General features: G+C 38.1%; 1 protein-coding gene across 3 annotated transcripts in view; it reads left to right on the top strand.

Moving 5' to 3' along the window:
* Nucleotides 1–15027, top strand: part of LOC121527857 (ankyrin repeat and fibronectin type-III domain-containing protein 1) — a 253335-nt gene that overhangs the window by 137038 nt on the left and 101270 nt on the right. The window lies entirely within an intron of this gene.

Genomic DNA, 15027 nt, shown 5'->3' with positions numbered 1-15027 from the left:
TACCAGAATTACTCCAAAGCGCAGCAATGACTCATCCAGGAGGTCACAATAGAACCCAGAACAACATCTAAAGACCTGCAGGCCTCACTTGACTCAGTTAATGTCAGTGTTCATGATTCAACAATAAAGTCCATCGGACTTGCACCTGGCCCAAGAGTGGCTTGTGGGGAGTTGAACTGTTGACTTGCTGCTGTTGGCGTGTCTCAAAGACGGCAAATTGAAGTGCATCAAATGACGTAACGCACCGGTCTGGCACCTGTGTGTTTTGGGCTCAAGAAAGAAACTGGGCAAAAATGGCATCCATAGAAGAGTTCCAAGACCAAAACTGCTGCTGACCAAGAGGAACACAGAGGCTTGTGTCACATTTGCCAAAAACATCTTGATGATCCCCAAGGCTTTTGGAAAAAGAACGTTTTCCTGTTACACCTGGCCTATAACTAACATAGCATTTCATCAAAAGATTATCATACCAGTCAAACACGGTGGTTGAAATTTTATGGTCTGGGCCTACTTTGCTGCTTCAGGATCTTGATGAGTTGCTGTAATTCATGGAATCATAAATTTTGCTCTCTACCAGAAAATCCTGAAGGAGAATGTCCGGCCATCAGTTCCTGACCTCAAGCTGAAGCGCACTTGGGTTATGCAGCAGTACGATGATCTGAAACTCACCAGCAAGTCCACCTCTGAATGTCTTACAGAATCAAAAAAACAGAATGGTTTTGGAGTGGCCGAGTCAAAGTCTGGACTTAAATGAAATTGAGATGCAGTGGCATGATCTTAAACAGGCCATTTGGATTGAAAACCCTCCAACTGAAACAATTCTGCAAAGAAGATGGGCCAAAATTCCTCAACAGTGATGTCAAAGACTCATTGCCAATTATCACAAATGCCAAGGATGGCACAACTAGTGCTTAGATTTAGGGGGGAATTACTTTTTCACAAAGGGCAAGGTAGGTTTGGATGGCTATTTTCCCTTTTTCACTGCACTGTAAATACTCATGTTGGCATGCCATGGCTTTTTAACCATATATGAAAATTGCTGTAATCAAGATATGTGTGCACTAGATATTAGATCAGTTATTTCTAAAGGGCTAGTTTTCCTGGAAATGGGGTTGTATGGGGTACATGTTAATGAGTCATAGGAGATGCCAGTCAGTGGCCCTTTTATGGAGAACTCTGTTGGAGAGCCAGCATGGATGCAAGGCTACATGGCTATGGAGACAGGGTCATTTGTCCATGTAATTTAGCTGATCCAGAAACAACGGTTAAACTAGGGCTGGGCGATATCTTGAGATTTCAATCTATATCGATACATTTCTATAGGAGATATGACACAGGACAATATCGTTATATCGATATAATTTGTTTTACGTTAAAATACTTAAACGCGAGTCGCCATTTCACCTACTTCTCTTGACTCTGTGTTACTCTTTGTCCTTCCCCACCTCCCTTGCCCTCCGAAATTTCACGAAACTCAAAAGCCCACCGCTCCCTCCCCCTCCAAGACCTCACGAGACTCAAGGACCCACCCCCTCCCCCTCACCACAACAACACAGACAACATGGAGACTGCTAACAAAACGAGTGTAGTTGAAGAGTTAGTCAGTAAGAAGAAAAATAGTGGCTCTTAGAAATGGTTTTGTTTTGAGACATCAGACAATCAGCAAATTAATGTTTTTTGTAGAGAGTGCCAAAAACAAGTTGCAACTAAAGACTTGAGCACAAAGAATCTCTATCATCATTTGCAGCAGCGGCACAGGGTGCAGTATGAAGAGTGTGGACCAAATTGTGAACCAAAGGCAGGAAGAGGCATAAAGCGTAATGATATATGGATTTATATGTGATTTATTACACTCAAACACATGTCGGTACCTCACTTAGCGTCTGTGTAGCCATGGCAACACGTCGTAGTCTGTGCTGATTTATTCGTATCGTGTAAAGAACGACATGCTGGACAGCTCACTGCCTCGCTGGCTGCTCACAATGCCCCAGTGCAAAAGCAGAAACCCCAAGACAGTGTAAATTAGGTGTTTTTTCATTGTTTATGTGGGAAAAAAAGACCAGCGGAAGGAGCTGAATTTCCAGATTCGTCTTCTTCTATGCCTTCTTTTCTTCCTGGTTGCTGTTTGTTTGTGACAACAGCGCTCCTAACAGGCGTAGTTTGTAGGTGTTAAGACGGTTGGGTCCGTTTGAGCCAAGAGCAATGTGAATGCGAGTCAAACCAAAGGAAAGTCAAACAATGTTGCAATGAGCCCTATGAAAGAAAAGGTAAAAAGTAGAGAGACATCACAAAAGCTGTTGCGTATCATATTGCTAAAGACAGGGTGCCAGAGTTTTTATTGTAGTGGGAACATTGTAACCTGCCATAGAGCATCCTTGAAGCCTGATTCTGTTGACAGGCTGGTGTTCCAAGCACAGAATCTGTGAGGTGTTGAGAAGCGGGGCCTGCCAAAGTTTTTGTTCTCACATATTTCCTGTTTTGTGAGCTTAACACAGAGAGACATACTTGTTACATTGCCCATGTCAGTTTAAGTTGTTTTTTAAAACAAAATATTTGAATGTTCAGGACTCAGGGGCTGTTCACAAGAGAAAGCACTTTTAATAGAAAAGCTACTTTGTCAGATGTAGTAAATGTTACTTGTGTTTTGTATTATCTCTTTACATTTTGCTTATTTGCACAGCTATATGTATTTTGTTTTGCAGAGAAGAAATTTACTTTATATAACTACTTATTACGTTACTTACTTTACTTAATACTTTAATAATTTACTTTATTTCTTTATTTAATTTAATTCTTTATTAATTTATTTACAGGTAGTTTCTTTTCATGTAATTAATATACATGTCAACCTATGCAGCTGGTTCAATGAAAGACAGTATTCAGTTCATGTGGATTTGACTCAAAACTGAATCTGTTTTTATTCCTTCTTCACAGACAAATATATTGAGATATATTTCAAAAATCGAGATATAGCTGAAATATATCGAGATATACATTTTGGTCCATATCACCCAGCCCTAGGTAAAACTACTCTGAAAAAGCAGTGCTTTGCTTTTTACCCCACAAGCCTCACCACATATGTGTCCCTCTGCCTGGAGACCACCGATCAGCTGTTTAGTCAGCTGTTTTTAGACTTGTATTGTGATTTTTGATTGTATTGTACTCCTGCTGATCAGTGCAATCCAGGTGGAAGAACTTGTACTTTATATACAGGAGAATCCTGCACTATAACATAGCCTTGTCTTTCGTCTTATTTTCCTTTTTGCAATTTGCTTCTTCATCGTCTTCTTTTTCCCTGTTGTCATCATCTTTTCCATGTTCAAAGCACAGCTTAAGCAGAGGCACAGACTGCAGAGCTCCTTCAACATGCCACAGTTTTCTTTGTTGATAATCCAAGTGCTTGGCTGTGTGATAGCACCAAAAGCCAACCCATCTTAACGGATTCCAGCCCCCCCTTCCCCTTTCACAATGTGACTCTTTTATTATTACAAGTTGCATTTAGTGTCAGACTTGAATTATTCCTCGATTCCAGCGCTCTTCCAAGATCTAATGGGCAAATTACCCGCCGAGGAGAAGTTAATGGGTGTCCCATTTCACAAAGTCCCTGGTTATTTATGTCAATGAGCGCCATTGTGTGGAAACGTGGCAGACCCGTGCTAACCACTCGACTTGTTTAGATTTTCTCTATGGAATCCCACACCCATTGTAAGCCAGCACTAACCACAAGGACTGTGTTTGTGCATGTCTGTATTTTTGCATGTGTGTTATTCATTTGTGAAGTCCAGTCTAGGACGTAAAACACAGGTAAGTATAGACCAATGGACAAAAATGCACTCATAATGAAAGTACACTACTGGATAAATGCATTTGCCATCCTATTGCACACAATCCCACATAAACAGAGGCAGCTCACCACAGACAAGGAGAGCATTAGCTCTACCACCGCATACCAAGACAACCCCCTACATACACATAGCTATAGAGCCACAGCCACATATGCAGACATCCAGAACCAGAGACCCACCACCAACATCAACACCCACAGGCTTCAGGCTCGCTGACATCATGGCTTGGATGACAGCACGTCTTCCAGCCCTATTAGTCTGATTGTAGGTGGCTCCGCCGCAGTGATTTATGGGTAAATATCCATAGTCTCTCTCTCTCTTTTTCTCTCTTTTCTCTCTTGATTTACGAGCCGTGTTTTGGTCCCTTTGGTCCCCCGAACCACAAGACTTGGGAGGGAGAATCATATACAAATAATGACATTGTAAAAACTGGAGACAAAGCAAGAGAAGACCCACCCTGCCACTCTCTCATCACATAGCTCTGTTGATATGTTTTGATTGGCTCGTGAAACCAACCTTAGCTGAAACGGAAACAGTCGTTTTCTCTTACACCTGTACTCTTGTCTCCAGACATTGTTCTTCTTCACGTCTTCTTAATAGCAGCCAATTCTCTCTGTGTATTTGTTTCCTGGTGATGTCATGTATCTGTCTTTCAGCTCTCCTGTGTCATCTGTTTTCTTTCACTCTTTTGTTTTTGCCTCAGAACTGTCTCACTTTTTAAGAGCCCTATTAATTCTAACACCACAGTGGAAAATAGATTAGCTTGAGAGAGAAAGAAATCAAAGGAATGACACATTGTTCCTCCATGTATCCCTTTCACATTTATGAATAGTGAAAGAAAACAACATTAAAGAAGAACACCTATGGGGGTACTTAAAATTGAAAATAGTGCCATGGCACTCAAAATTCCAGAGTCAAAAAAAGGTTGTCCAATTTCTCCCATCATAAGCAAAGATTTCTACTTTACGTCTTAAAGAAATAGTCATCTTCTCCTTTTCATTGGTACCCCTTACTTTTTCAATTGGGGATACTCCTAGGCATTAATATTACAGTCAATTAACCACAAATTTGTTTCAGATTAACAGAGTAAAGGTAACAAAGCACAAAAGAAACAGTCAAAAATGAGCACGCTTCATCTAAAATTGTGGATAAATTGATTTGGCTTGCTAAGTGTGGCTAACCTTGTAGTGCTAGCTCAACCAGTCTTTCGCCTCAGAGAAAACCCATTATCAGCAACAAGTTGTATGGCCCAAAAATTCCAGCCCAACCTTAACTGAACCCATGCACGCTCTCTGTAATTCCAGCCTGGCCCATTGACTGTCTTACAGTCAGGACCACTTTGTCATGAAATGCACATAATTTGCAGTCACAAATATTTTTATCTTTATTAGCAGTTATCCATTTGCGTGGCTGTTCTGAGATCCCCTGCTCTTCCACAAGCCTTTGTGGAAAGCATCAAGCAGGAAGCAGGGAGAGAATCAGTGAAAAACCCAGAGCAGAGCAGGCGTCTCCTCCAACAGGGTGACATTGATTATAAAGGAGAAGCTTGGGTGGAGGAAGGTTGCAAAGTGGCTAGCAGAGGGGGCAGCAATATGTTAATATGTTTAAAAACAACAACATAAGTATGATTAGCCAATCACATGCTTAGAACAAATCAGCTGGCCATCAGCTGATGAGGGCTTGCATGAGATCAGCCGATCTCGGTTAATTAGCACCAATTCACACTGTGGTCTGCCTGAACTCATGCTATATGTTTGGTTGAGATTGTATGGAACGCATCATAGAAGCTTGTATAACTTCCATGGCTCATTATTGTTCATGATATAAAAAGCAGTGAGGACGATGATCATCAGCCTGTTAATTGGTAATGTTAAAATGAAAAATTTGCTTATTTTCCCCCTTGACCTGTGTATAATCGTGCGCTTCGCTCTCTCTTCCTCACTTTTCCTTCACTGTTGTATTTCACTTAGTGCTTGCAGAGTGGAACAGGTTGGTATCACCACAACTTGAGATGTAAAGAAAAAGTTATTTAATGTTTAATAAAGATGCTGCTTTGAGTGTAGTTTTTAATTGACCTTGGAGTAGAGTGAGTATCAAACCTCCAATGACTGCAGTACTATATACACAGACATTTTTAAAATCACCTCACACCGGGGTGATTTAATAAAGTTTCTTCAGTAACCATATAAATTCTTACATGTAAATGTAATTAAATATGGAACTACTGTAACAATATGCCAGTGACTTGTACCATCTTTCTTTCCATGTGCCACATCTGTACTGTTTCTTTTACTTTTTATCTGTTGATTGTTAACCTTATCAATTTATTTTTCTCTCACGTACCCTGCATGCCATGGCATGCATAATGGAAAACTGCCCACAGCCTAAATATCCTTATAAAATTGGTAAAGCAGTGAAGTACACTGGCCTTAAATATGTATGGCTAATTTCTTTGAAAATTACTCAGAATTTGACATTGTTTGAAAAGCTGAATCCTCAAAACACTTTAAATGAGAGCGCAAAGGTTTTATATCAAGGAATATGTCTTTGCTTTTAATTAGGGACATTTTTGTATAGAAATTGCTTCTATCGATTGTCCCAGCTTCTATAATTGAAACCTTTTTCTATCATATTAATTGATTTTCTATCAGCATATTCACTCTGAACACCTATGGTTAACAGTGGCTAAATGATTGTATTTATACAGTAATTTCGTCAAAATGTGTTGGAATTATATATGTTATCTGCAGTATTAAAACAGAGACGTTTGTAGGAGGCTTGACTGGCATTGTGTGTCCTGAAACCTGCTGTCATAATCTCTCCCCTGGAGCTTGTATAGGAAGGATAAACTGAAAGGCCACTGAGAACCCATTGAGAGACCTTCAAGGCAGTTACTAAATGTGAGTGGTGAATGTGTGTGTGTGTGTACAATTATAAGCCGTGTGTTTTGGATGGTGGGTATAATTGTGAGAGAGCTATAATTAGAAAAGCTCCTCCTGACTGACAGGTTTTGTGACAACCTGCTGTGGACACACAGAGGTGCATGCTGGGTGCTTGCATCTCCTCCAGTCTCAGCTCTGGAAGTTGGCAGGTGGATTTTATTTTTTGAGTATGAAATGATGGATGAGGAAAGGGATGGATGGACGGACACTAGTAGGAAGGTGAGGTCAAAATAAGAAACTATGACACTGTTTCCCTTTCAGAACAATGGTGACATGTTTGACATTTCAAGCAGCTATGAGTAATGCTACCTATACCGCTCAGTCCTTGGCTGTATAGTACTCAGTGGACAATGTGACGGCAGAGATTCATGCCCACTGCCAGACACTGAATATACCCAATGAGTCATAAATATAGACTCTATAATTAGCAGACGTGGCCATTGTGACATTACCAATTAGTTTGTCATCTACATAAAGAAAGCTTGGAGTTCAGCTTTTAGCCACAGCCATGTTCGATATCTTGACAGTTACCATAATAGGACAAGACTGAGATGGTTGACACCAAAATTATTAGTTTTAACATCACTAAAGTTCACATTTACAATAGTCCAGACCCCTATCAAACTCACTGATAAATGTATAAGTGTGATAAACACTAAGCAAACAGAGGCCATCCACAATAGACCCAGGTTACCAGCTACTTACTTCCAAAATAGTTCTATGAATCTTCTATGAAGATTTCATGTAAAAAGCCAAAACTCCTTAATATTTAGGGTTGAGTATTGTTTGGGTTTTTCTAGATACTAATGCTAAATTGATGTTTTGTGAAAAGTTCCAGTGCTTTAATTGTTTCTAAATTGATATTTTTAAGAGAAAAAAGGCAGGGATGCACAATGTCTATGGGCACTGATTCACTCTGTATTTGTCAGTATTTCAAATATTTTACATAGTTTTATTATTCCAATGATAAAATGTTAACCCCTGAAATCCACTGATAACTAAAGGCATTTGCTTCCTTCCTCAGGAGGCTAGGCATTCCAAAAAAGTAGGTGGCGTCATAGTATGTGGCCCGCTCTTAAACTTTATAGAAGAACAAGTCGCAGCAATGAGATGCAAAGTGCATCTGAAAAGACGGTAAGGTGGTAAAGTTTTCATCATGTTAAATACATATACGTACATAATAACACTTATTTATACATGAGCTACACAAGAAGTCTCCCAAAGCAGTTACCATGTCACCAAAAAGGTTACGATTGTTAGGCTCATGACCTAAAAGGAGTTTATAGCTCTTTTGTATTTAAAAAGACTCAGACTTAAATTGGTAATAATGACATGATGACTGATAATTCATGGGTGTCACTGCAATCAGAGTATGATCAGCTCACGTTATGTAAAGGGCTTCTCTATGAGGACATCACGGTGAGGAAGATCCTGTGTGAGTCAGCTTCATGTGGGATTCACGACTTCACAGTGTAGTGGGGTAGTAACTCTCATATGATGACGCAGACATGTTAGCCATGCCTCAGTGGGATAAACGTTTAAGTAAAAGACCATTATGATTATTCATGATAGGAAGTTGACTGAGGTTCGCATTAAACAATACATAAAAACACAATGAAATAATACCATAAAAATTGGTATTAAAAAATATTTAATCAACTAAATAATGATATATTACAGAAAAACTCACTTTAAATCACTACAGAGGATTACCTGCTCATGGCTTCTCTTGTCTGATATCAGTAGCAGAAGAATAGAGTACAGACATGTCTGAAGCAAGTGAAGATTTTTAAGGCTGAGAATATAAGGAAAGGCATTCTTTTTTTTTTCGTTGTTGTTGTTTGGTTTGGTTTTTATTATAATTATTATTATTTTTGCAGTTTTATAGCAAGAAAAATAAAATGGAGTGATAATAATAATTCATAAATTCACTTCGAGGTCATGTCTGTAGAAATTAGAAAATCATGGAAAAAATATATAGTAAGTGGAGTGTGTTTTTATATCCACTTGGTTGAATCATTCTGATCATTTATCTTTGGTTTAACAGACTTTTCACTTGCTTTCTTGTAGTCAGATTTCCTTTGAAGAATAAAGAATTTGAAAGAAAAAATACACACTATTGAAGCAGTGCAACATCATATATTAACATGTATTACTAACCCTGTATGCTGAGGACTGCATGATATTCCTTAGCACATCAATAAACTATGAACTGTACAAATAATAATTTTACTCACTCTGAAAAAATGTCTGCACCAATATTGTGGTATAGTTTTCATAGTAAATCTCTCTGGAAAAAGTACATAATTTGAAAATTCATTTACAATATTTCAAACTTTAATGTAGCAGATATCAAATATATCCAAATAAACCATATTATAAAGTGGGTCAAACTTCCTTTGGTTTTGTTGTTTTCAGCTCTATGTTCGCATTGATGAACCTAGACTTTCTTCAGCTTGTTCATGTAGAGCCTCAAACATGTTTCTTACCTGCTTTTAGTCATGTAACCTCTCTTGTGGAAGTAAAAGGCTTGCCTTCTCAGGAACACTGTTTGTAAAGGCATAGTGCAAGAGTTAAAGTGCAGTGCAAGCAGAACCTCTGGTTTTCCCAAAATGATAACAAGGACTTGTTTTGGTCTGAAATAGTGATTCTTTACTGGTCCAGGCATGGGAACCACCGCCACCTCTGTGATGAAATATGGCTCTCCAAATTTCAATAACAAATATTAGAGTTTAGACCTTAGATGGAACAAAACATTTGTCTGAACATAAAGTCTGGCCAACTAATGGAGGAAATGAATGCAAACATGTATTTCACTCTGTTTTGCTGTAACTTTTGGTTGTTTTTTAAAGAGCCCAAGAAGTTAAGACATGATCTACAAGAAAATTGATTTTCTTGTAGATATTTCCATCCGAGATAAGAGGATAAAAAAGTCAAGACTTGAAGAAAATGTCCCATGTATCCTTGATAATTTACAATGATTTTTTTCCAGGAACCAGTTTGCAGGTCCTGAATTAGCAGTTAAGAACTACTGGCCTAAAATACATCAAACAAATAAAAACCAAATCATCTGAATGGAGATCAATCTGTCTTACCAATAGTAAGGAGAAGAGGAAGCGGTGCGCTGAGGGACTTCTGCTTTGGTCTGAAATGCTGATGATAAAAACCAAAAGTGTGTTATACCTGTAAAGAAGAGCAGGATCATTAAATGAGAATAGGAGCTGACTTCAGCGATAAAATCTTACATGCATGTAGTGTTAGAAAAAATGTGGCAAAATGCCCAAACTGATAATTAGCTAATTGTTTGTATACTGCTGACTCTAGATCTCAGAATTACACCCAAACATAATTAGCAAACAATGCTGAAATGTCATTTTTCTGCAGGTAATGAGCTTCAATTTGACATTAATGAATTATCATCAAAAACAGAAGAATTTGGTTCACAAGCTGAACAAGTTGCAATGGCATTCACATTAAAACCTTACAGGAGTATCCTTTCAGTACTTGTTTATTTAAAACATTATGACAAATCCTCCTAGAACATCTTACCAGATTCTAGGCTTCAGGGTTGCATAAGGTGGACTTGAAATGAGACAAGGAAAAGCACCTGCTGCATGAAGCCTTTACACAACTTCTTTCCCTCCTGTAAACCTTCCCCTTTCTCCCCACCGATCATTCTCCTCAGACTTCTGTGCCTATAATGAGCATTTCCTCCTAACCCCCCCTCCTCAACTATTCTCTCACTTTCTCCCCCCTCCTTTCCTGTCCTCCCCTTCTCACCGTGTGCAGAATTGGAGAAGCTTATCGCCTAGCAACCACAATTAAAGTACAACAAGTCAGTGGCGGTAGCAGCCACCATCGGAGAAAGCTTCACAAACCCTTCGTGTGACCAACGGCTTTAGACGGAAAGAAAAGGAAATAGAAACTGTTCAATAGGAAAGAAGAGAGAGGGGGAGAAGATTGGATGTAGAGTGGAAGTTGGACAGGTGAACGGCAATCAGAGCCATGGCTGGAACAGCACACTCAGGACTTTGTGGTTTTTGAAACAAGAGGAAGACAGGCAGAGTGGAGTGACGTTCTCTGACTGAGTTCATGTGTTTGGACTCGACAGGTACAAGCATGTGAAGGAATTGGCTGAGGCAAAGTGAAAGTGTTTTGTTGTTTTTGAGTGTTTGGTTGTGTTACTGCTTGTGTTATTCCTGTCGCATGAAAGTCAAGGAAACCAGTGTTTAGCCGATAATGCTTTTGAGACATTTGGGGAAAATTCTGCATCTCTCATGTGTCATTTCAGCTGTGAGGAAATGCCATGCTATTATATACCTGCTGTGAAAATGGGTTTACGCACCTGCTTCAAACCATCTGTAGTCAAACAAAGCTGGAAACTTAAACATGTTAGAAAAATCTGGAACCTGATTGGATTATAATTTTAAATATTTGCGATCCTTTCAATATACTTTTTCATTTTTTAATACTTTCAAATTTGATTTAATTTATCCTCCACCCAATGAGTTAAGACCATCTAATTGCCTCAGTATGATTGGGATAATGGACTCAGGTGTGAAGACACAATGTCAGGCGTCAGGCTGCCACCCTGGTGTGTTCGCTTTTTTTGGCTCAGGGCATTTAAGGCCTGCTCATAGCAATGACACAGATGTCACGCATAGAGATGTGAAGGATTTTTGTTGCTCTTATTTTTTGTGTGTGATGGTCAACGATGCTTTCTGCTGGCACAGCAGGACAGAAGTTAAAGCTATAGATGGAAGGATGTCAAATTTATCCAAGACTGCTGTTCATACAGGCAGATGTTATTTGTAATATCTACTCTCTCAATACTGTAACATTAATTATTTTTTATTACTGAATGGGTTTTTTTTACTTTATTTCATTCTATTTAACGTGATTGTAAGGACTTAATACTTGTTTTTCTACAAGGGCTCCTATTTAATTATACATGTTTATCTATCTGTCTATCTATCTATCTATCTATCTATCTGGCATTGAAAACATCACGTTGCATTGCCAAAGAAGTGTACAAATTTATAATAATAATTACAATAGACAAAATATATTGTAATGGTGTATATATCAATGTTTTGGGTTCAACTTTATGGTAAAAAAAAGCCCCCTCAAATAATAAAGATGCATATTGGGTGATATGTTTGTGGTCCTTTTTGACCACAGCTCACATAATGTTGTTGCACCATTTACACATGGTCGTACTTCACCCAGCAGATATAAAAGCTTCTGTTGGTAATTTATACTGGGAAACTTTTGTAACTAAAAGGGCCAAATCATTGTATCGCTGCCAGAGGACCAATAATATTTATCATTTTTTTTAAATTGCTGGATCCTGAAATTAACAACGATAATAACCTTTAATTTACAAAAGGTATAAATGTTTTTTTTTCTTCACAATTCTTGAAAACAGAAATTATTCTTTTTAACTCAAATGCAAATACTTGTGTTTACTTTCATCAGCTATAAACACATAGCTTATGTTGCTGTTTATCTAAGAATATTTTTCTTACATATCTAGCCTTTTATATTAATTAAATGCTGCATATAGCTGAACTCATCAGCAACTATTACAGCCAATTAAATCTCTATTTTTACAATGAGCCTAGTATATACTGTAATAATAATCAGATATATTTATGGAAATGTTTTTAGTCGTGTGTTTTCAGGGTAGATTTTATTATGTTTTCTTAATGTTCATAATTTCTTGAGTTTTGACTCAGGGACCATATAGCGTGAAAAGGGCCACACATGGCCCCATGACCGCTTTTTGCCCACCACCGGTAAAGAAAGTATTGTCAAATTGATTGATAAGGAGAACTTTACAACTTTAGTTTGTGATTCTATGGCAGTGTTCTTTTCAACGAACTAAAAGCACTGATCCCCCCCCCGCCAACCCTCCTCTCCATGACAGAGTGGCTCTACCTGAGCCCACTGTGGGGAAGCTGGGTGGTGAAGGTCAGACACTCTGCTTGGCCTCTGCTGTGCCCACCAGGTGGATAAAGCTCATATGCAGAAACGTCAGCACAGTGAAGCCAAAATGCCACAGCACTGCACACATAAAAGCGTACCTGCATACACATTCGCAATCCAGACAGCAGGGTAAAAGAGTAACTTTATGGTCAAAATGTCATCGAACTGCTTATATAAAAGCCCACATGCTTGCCAAAAGACATATCTTTCTCTGATGTTCACTTTGAGATTTAAGAGTCTTCCAGATTTGAAACCTTCACGCCTCTTACCTATTATTCACCAGTGCTGTTTTAGTATGACCATCACCTTTTTAAAATATTTTTAGAGTTGGTTTCATTGTTGGGGGGAAGTGAGTCAAGCTGCCACCACCTCTGCACAAGTACTCATGCTGGATTTGGTGTAGCTATGAGTACAGGCCACGCTGAGTAACAGGCAGATTACGTTATTCACTGATATGTTAAAAGCTCATTAAGGAGTTCGGATGCTTCAAGAAGTCCCTAGTGCTCTTGATGAAACATCACAGAGGGAGTAATCCTGACTCACTTTCTTTTTCAAAGATGAAAATGTGAGGTGGGAGAATTGGTTGGTAAGCATAACAGTCAAAACCAGCTGACAATTCATTATCAGGTCATCATTATTTGTGGTCAGTGATCACAATTGTTTATTATAACAGAGTTTATAAAGCAAGAGAATATTCTGCATGCATCTTTAGTGAGAGACCAGCAGGTTAAAACCCCATCACAACAGTTGACCATCATCTCTTAAGAAAAAAAAAAATCTGTCTCCCATATAAAGACAACAACAATTAATCAAGGCAGGTATTATAAATACAGACACATGCTAGTTCATGCTACAATAAATCAATAAAAGTTTAATTTTAATCTCTAAAAAGTTTGAGGCATAGAATGTTAAAATAGGCGGAGCGGTCAAACTGTGTCACTTTTGAGTTTTCTCTGTATAGAAGTATGACTAATTCAATCCTGTCTAAAATGGAAAAGGTCTGGCTCTACACCACAGCAACAACAATGACCTCCTGGACACTGAAAACTGCTTTATTTAACCTATTATGTTTTTCCATCCTGTACAAAAGAAGGTTTCACTGCACAGTTAACACATGCAAAAAATGTGACATTATGTTTATATTAATACATGGCAAAATAATGAACATATTCATTTATTAATGTTAGTGATGTTAATTTTTAAGTATCTGATGATTCAGTTTGATTCTGATTAACAACACATCCTCTATTTCTTATAAAGAGGGGATAATTTCAGTATCAGCTCCAGTCTGCTGTGCATTAAGGGGCTGTATATTATTATTTGACATTAAAAATCTTTTAAAAATGTGCTCAAGACAATGATTTTAGCATAATTGTTTTTTTAATTAACAAAAAATACAGTGATTTGTGCTTTAATTGCCAATTTTTTAATATGCATAAATTGTGTGGGCTCAAGCAGTAAATGTAATCAGCAGGAAAAATAAAGATCAGAAATCTAAAGCCTTCACAGTCAGCAATGGTGTGGGGGAGCAGTTGTTATATTTTAACTAGTGACTTTGTTAACAAGTGACTTTTCACCTCAGAGTGTCAGTGGTTGTCAAATGTATAACATTGTTAAAACACTGAACATGTTATAATATGCCTAAGATATGCTTTGTAGATATGAATTTATTGAAAAACTAAACAAAGGCCTCAGTGAATTTTCAATATCCATTATTAACACATATGCATTTGACATATAATCTCCAGTTAACACAGTCACTTGTTAAATTTTAACACTGGTCTTTGATGCAAAACAGGCTTCCTCATACCTGGGATTCAGAGACAGTGCAGGCAGTTCATAAGTTTGTCAGACACAGCATTGTAAATATTTCTGACATTTAGAGCTAGTGCTGTTAATGCTAACAGCACAGCTAACAAGCAATACACCTCCTTCAGCCTCTGTATAAAAGTATCAAAGTATCGAAATCTTATGACCTTCGATGGTATGTATATAAAACAAGCAATAAAGCTGGTCATATATTTACATTAAAAAAAAAATCCCAAAAGCGCCAACTACACAAAACCAAGAGGTTTTATTCAGTGACTGATTTAGCTCAGCAGTTGTGCCCCCTCGAAAAAGTAATCAGAAGACAAAATGAGCCATCCAAGCTAGAACTGTGTCTGTAACAGGCTCCAAATGTTCTTTAATTTCGTATTGAGGATTTTTGTCTAATATAGGGCCCAGTGGGTATTTACTACTTTTGGAACCTG

This window comes from Cheilinus undulatus, linkage group 20 (assembly GCF_018320785.1).
Source record: "Cheilinus undulatus linkage group 20, ASM1832078v1, whole genome shotgun sequence".
Lineage (NCBI taxonomy): Eukaryota > Metazoa > Chordata > Actinopteri > Labriformes > Labridae > Cheilinus > Cheilinus undulatus.
Note: the sequence above shows the minus strand (reverse complement) of the source record. Positions and strands in the feature narration are given on the sequence as shown.